Below are 6,653 nucleotides of genomic sequence, written 5' to 3' on the forward strand. Positions count from 1 at the left end.
TATTTGACAATCCGTACAAGTTGTTGAACTACGTTATGTTCGTAATAGTGAAGTTCAATTTTGAACTTTGTTTTTTCATGATCGGTAAAGTCTTGTGAATAAAACCTGTTTATCCATTGAAAAGTATCATTAATTTTAAAAGATTCATGTGCAACTTTAGGATCACGAGTCAAATGAAGAATAAGCAGCTCTGTACCTCATACTCATTAAACTAGCTATTTAATTTTTGTAAATGAGAATCTATTGCAACACAACAAATATGGAAACATTGTTTGATTTCATTTAATATGATATACATAATAATAAGAGTGTTGTTTTAGTCTCATAAAAATTTTAGGATATCAATAAATTAGATGCCTAAAGCTTGTTCAAAGTATGTTAATTAATGGAATGGGAGTCAAATGATGAATACAAAGGATGGCGGAGTTATAGTAATCAACTTTACTAAAAGTTGTCAATAATCTCAACATTCAAGTGGTCGTGCCGGAGTGGTTATCGGGCATGACTAGAAATCATGTGGGCTTTGCCCGCGCAGGTTCGAATCCTGCCGACCACGCTTTTCTACCGTTTTACTGAGATTTTTTAGGCTTTTACCTTTTATTTATTTATTTTAAATTTTTAACTTTTTTAATTGAATATCATTGTCCCTTTACTCTCTTCAATCTTTGATGCATGTCAACGAACTTTTTTTTTTTTTTTTTTTTTTGGTGTTTTCTCTTTTCGATTGAAAGATAACTAATTTCGTAATATAACTTTTTTTAGTTAAGGTTAATGTTCTAACTTCTTTTGTTATTTTTCTAAAATTATTATTATTATTATTATTATTTTGGACATGTCCACACAAGAAGGAGAGGGGGAGATTCAAACTAGTGACCTCCGTTTTATGAGGTGTGGTCCCTAACCAATTGAGTTACCTCTTGAAGACATAATTAATATTATGTTATGATATATGAACTTATCAAATTTATGAACTTAACACCACTTAATTAACAATAGTTTTTACAAATATCGCATTCGATCATAAACCTTCCATAATTTCTAACTTTGATACTTGATTCTGAAAAATTAAACCCAGATATCAAGAAATAAGAGATTGAGGTTTGTTATTTATTTAGTTTAAATGAAATGTTTATGAAATTATCATTTTTGGAGGACTAGATATATTAATATATACTATACACTAAATTTCACATTTGTGCAACATAAACATAGGATTGGATTAGTTTACAAGCTGAATTAATTCTTGAAGAAGCGAAAGTAAGGCACAAGAAAAAGGTTCCGTCGTCTCACCTAACTCTACATGACGAGTGACACACGGAGATATTATTTTCCTTCGATCAAACACACATTCAAAGTTGTCAGGTGATGTCTCGTCCCACCAAACCTCACACATTGACTAATACGTAGAAATATTATTTTCGATCAAAATTATTTTGGATCAAGCAAAATTTGTGTTTGTTTGATTCGTTGTATGTGTCCGTCGTAGGTTTTTCCTTTAGATGATATGTGGAGATTTTTTTTTATTTTTTTTTGACATGTTCGCGCGAGAGGGAAGATGAGATTCGAACTAGTGACCTCCGCTTCATTATGCGTGGTTTCAGCTGCTTGAGTTATCACTTGAGGACATTGTAAAGATTCTAAATTTGTTTGATCATTGAATTTATGTTTGTCACCTAGTAAAGCTGGGTAAGCACATTTCCAAGCTCATGTGATCATAAATTGGTCATTACCTTTGCTACGGGTGTTGGAATCGTGCACATCATGACCCCAACTCTCTTTCTAGTGAGCATTCGTGGTCACCTAACAAAGTTGGGTGAGCACATTTTCAAGCTCATGCGATTATAAATTGGTCATAACTTTTGCTACATGTGTTGGAATTGTGCATATAACCCTAATTCGAAAAACTCTTTCTAGCGCATACGTCGTGGTCAGTAAGTAAAGTTGGACGAGAATATATTTTAGCTCAAAATCTATCGTTTTACCCTCAAAACCTTTTTTTTTTTTTTACTTGATATCACTTTCACCTTAATTAGCGGGTATTTTATACATTTTATTATTTCCTTAAAAAATAAAATATACATTTTATTGTCTCGGACATTATAAATTCTCAAAATAACACACGTTTGAATTAATGGGACATTCTGACTAATTATCACATATTATCATGTTTGCATTCATGTCCGAACCTGGTTTCGAGCTGAGCATTCTGTCTGATCAGTTCAAAATGTCGTGTTTGCAAGTCCGCTTCAAACAAATATAATTTCAAACAAAACATGCATTTTGACTCAGCTCAAATTGTCCCATTTGCAACCCCGTTGAAACCTAGTTTGGAACAAAGCATTGATTCAGCACTTTTAATCCGTTCTGTCCTACAACAATTACTTTGATTTTTTAATTTTTTTAATTTTTTTAGGTGGAAAAGTTGGCTTACTCCATCGTAAAAGATCAACGACGTCGTTCTCATGGAAGATATCGTTGAAAAAAGTTGCCTTAATTAAATTAGGGTTTGGTCTCCCAAGTCTAGCTCATTCGTAAATGCTATACATTTGACTAATGGTAGCCGCTTGTTTTATTGATGGCTTTTCGACCTCTAAGCAGATATTTTAGAAGTGAAAGCGACATGCGACAATTTTGTCACAATTATTGAGCACATAAATAAACTATACGTGTCGTCAGGCAAAAAGAATAAACTTTATATATATATATGTTGCCCCCATAACGCATGCGCATGATCTTTGCCTCTGATTGCACATCACTGCGATTCGTATCCTATTTTTCTTGCTTGCCACCAACTTGGGCAAATCTTTTAAGCATGACATGATTCCTCTTTATGTGGACACCTAATGCACACCATTCTGGATAAACACAACCAATCTCATCACCGTGAACCAGATCTTTCCCGCTTCAAATAATTTGGACAACTTTTTCAAGTATAATATGCTAATTAAGGAGCCTTAACACATAGAAACAAGTTATATATTACGATTCTAAGTGTTTCACATGAGTAAAGTATAATTTTAATCATGGGTAGATAGTTTTTTTACAAGTCGGGTTTCAAGAATGAGCTACTTCTATTTGAAATTTGTATCAATTAGTATTAGAGACGCTACCATGTCAAGTATGAGATTGGACATAGATAGCTCGTTGAGTATTAGATCGAATGAGTAGTTGCAACTTTGTGCTTGAGTAACAGAAATGGCGACCAACCTCTCATAAGTCAGTTTTCAAAAGTAAATTTTACTTGAAATTTGTATCATTATAAAATATAGGAGAGACGATGTATGCATCTTGTCCGTCTGTTTATATAAATAATATTATTTTCACATGTAGACGGCATTCTCATTGGAATGAAAAAAGCAAGGAAAATACAAAACCATAGGAGTCACCGGGTTAATAGAGACAAATATAGTGAGGAAAATGAATGTGCCTTGTTGGACTCATCTTACTGGATTTATAATTAATGTATGATGATCATTAATTTATTTGATTACCATCGTCAAAATCTCTTCAGTCCGCCCCCTTGACCATCATTAGTGCTGGCAGCATCTTTGTTTAATGTGCATTTCTTTAGGGTCAAAGTGAAAGCAAGTTAGAAGCTTAATTTTGGCTTCTTAATCATTCGTCCTCGCGGATTGATTTGATCTCTTTCACAAATTGCAAGCCTTTTTGTTGTAAACAAATACAAAATTTAACATTGGGAAGATGACTAACACATCCATGGTCAAGATGACTAATAACTAATAAGGTAGGGGTGACAATTTGTGTTTAAGTGTTGGGTTCGGATTATGTCAAGAGACATAAATAAAAGAGTATATAAATCAACAATAATTTAACTTATTTAATTAAATGGATTAGACCCCTTAACCCTAATTCACTAATTTTATGTTGGGTTCATACCAGTTTGCGGGTCGTATAAAAGATTTACAACTTTAAATGTAATGTATGGGGTTAGACCCATAAATTTTAACTCCCTAATTTCGTATTGAGTCCACAGATCGTGTAAAAAATTACAACCCTATAAACAAGGTCAGGTGCATACAAGTGAAGAAATATATATGTTATATGGTTTTATTCTTTTATTTATTTATTTTTCTTTCTTTCTAATCTACACGGTTTTATATTTTGGCAACATCTTGTAAAACATTATGAAGTAATGGATTCAGTACTATGCCCAAATAAAATCAACATTAATTGAAGATGCTTCTGAACTCTCAATTTCTTATGCGACATCATATATGTAAGTAGGTGAAACAAAATAAAATTTCAACTATAAAATATATAGCTCTTGTCAATTTCAAGTAAAATAAAGAGGATCCGGTCCACCATGAGGTCCTCCGGGGGTGGCACTGTCACCCTAGGGTCTTTTGTGGGTGGCCGGCCACCCATTGGGGTGGTCGGCTACATGATATTTTGTTTTATTTTATTTTTATTTTTAAGTTTGAGAGAAGAGAACAAAAATAGTTTTTTTTGGAAAACTTTTTCATTTCCCTTATGAATAGCTATTCCTCTCATTTTTTTTTAGAGGAATAGCTATTCTTGTGTGTAAAGGATTGTTGATTCTTATGAGAATAGCTATTCTTAGGAATATACTATTACCAAATAAAAGAATAACTATTCCATAGGAATAGCTATAGCCATTTCATTTTAAGAGTTTATTTTGCAAACCAAACGAGCCATAAGGGTTATTCTAAACACTATGCGGACTGCAGTGATACTAATTCCGTTTGGTGCCGTAGGATGGAAGAAGGAAGAAGAAATAGTCAAACAGAAGACAAATTGGGAAATAAATGATTAAATGTTTTGAAAACCTTGATGCCAAAAGTATGTTTTTTCACACCAAACCATAATTGCGAATCATTCATACCAATTCCATCATGTCGTTTTTTCCATTTCAGATTCAAACAACAAGCACTTTTCTTTTATTGAGAATTATCTTCTTTTCTTCTTCCTCCAAAGGGCCAAAGCCAAGAGAATATTTACACAGTTTTTATGTTGGCCCTCCTTTACGCTTGAAGCATTCATGTACAGAGACATATATATGTAGGCGTATGGCCGGCAATTTTTAATTTTACCCCCATATTCGATTAGAATTAATATAAAATTATTGAGTTATGATTGAAAAATTTGACTTAATTAAATGGGTTCAATTATAGTTGTTAAAAAATTTATAATATTTCTCAGAACTGGTGAGATGCGAAAAATGAAGAAGAACGCAAAAACAAGTAATTACAAACACAAAATATTTATGTGGTTCATCACTGAGGGTTACGTCAATAGAGTTTTAATGAGGTTTTCACTATTTCGAGAGACACAATATAGGCGTCATCAATTACATCTGTACAAAACTCTCCCGTTAGAAGTGACTATAAATACAACCCCTAACTTGGTCAAAACACCAAAACGGGCCAAGCTTTTGCTCCATGGATTAAGGGCCTGTGTGAGATTGCGTTTGAAGGGCCTAAAATTGCTTTTCATACTTAAAAAGTCCGTTTGAAGAAAAAAATACTTGTTTGGTAAAAAAATTAAAAGCACTTTTAAGGGTCTAAAAAACCTAAAAATGACTAAAACGGACTTTTCGCAAAAACTAAAAAATGTAGCTTTTGCCCAAAAGCTCTTTTTGACTTAAAAGTTCTATTTCTCAAACGCAATCCCAGATATGCTCTAAGCGGCTAAGCCTCATAATATCTCATTTAAACTGTAATGCTTTAAATGTCGAACCAGGTCCAGCGAGTCAGATACAAAAACCAAGCTATACATATATAATCTAACAATGGTTGACTTAAATAGTCTTATATCAATACATCAGCATAACTTGAATCCAACACACAATATTTAGGATAAATAATTTTTAACACCACTCACAACCTCAATACGAAACTACCAAATTAGTATTAAAGGATCTGACACAATAAATTAAATTCATCGAATAAATATTGATCTATATAATCTTATATTTACGTCTTATCACTAAGTGTATTCATAATAAAGACATAAATTTGATAAATTTCTATCCTTATGTAGGCCCCGTACGTGTCTATTGGAACTTTTCAGTCGATGCGATTGATGTGATAATTGTCAAGAGACAGAAGAGGAGTTAAACAAATCGTCGGATGCACATTGTGTGTTAGTGGAAGGAAGGGGGAGGAGTTGTTGGACCACAGAGGGGTTGTGAGGTTATGGCCATATTTTAGGTATTGTTTGGCTTTTTTCTCTTCCCGAGTTCAGTGGGGGATTTCTTTTCCACGTTACATGTTTGCTTCAGTGCTTAATGGCCGGTGGGTATATGATTATATGGTACAGCTTAGTGGTGGCAGTTGGTACCTGCGCAGGTGAAGAGCACATGGATCAATGTTTTGGAGTGTTTGTCAACTCTTTATATATTATGATGAGTTAACAATGATTTTGTTCAACCCCATTTCTCAATCATTTCCTTGTTCAATCTCACTGTCTGATATGCACTCCAAATGGATTTTTTACGTGCCGGCCTCACTTTACCATCATTGTCAACAATTTTTTTTTTTTTTTTTTTTGGATAAATACAAATTTATTGAGAAAACTTAACAAGAACAAATTAAAACATTTCCAAGTACCTCCTCAAAGACAGGATAACCTAAAAGTTTGTGGGGGCTACACAAACAAGCACCCACGAGTGA

At 33.2% G+C, this 6,653-nt stretch overlaps 1 non-coding gene across 1 annotated transcript; it reads left to right on the top strand.

Annotated features, from left to right (window-relative positions):
- The first annotated feature begins 474 nt into the window (after window positions 1–474).
- On the top strand, window positions 475–556 carry TRNAS-AGA (transfer RNA serine (anticodon AGA)). Its single transcript has one exon. It is a non-coding gene; the product is annotated as a tRNA-Ser (tRNA).
- Window positions 557–6,653: the final 6,097 nt, after the last annotated feature.

This window comes from Corylus avellana, chromosome 11, assembly GCF_965113065.1.
Source record: "Corylus avellana chromosome 11, dhCorAvel1.hap1.2, whole genome shotgun sequence".
NCBI lineage: Eukaryota > Viridiplantae > Streptophyta > Magnoliopsida > Fagales > Betulaceae > Corylus > Corylus avellana.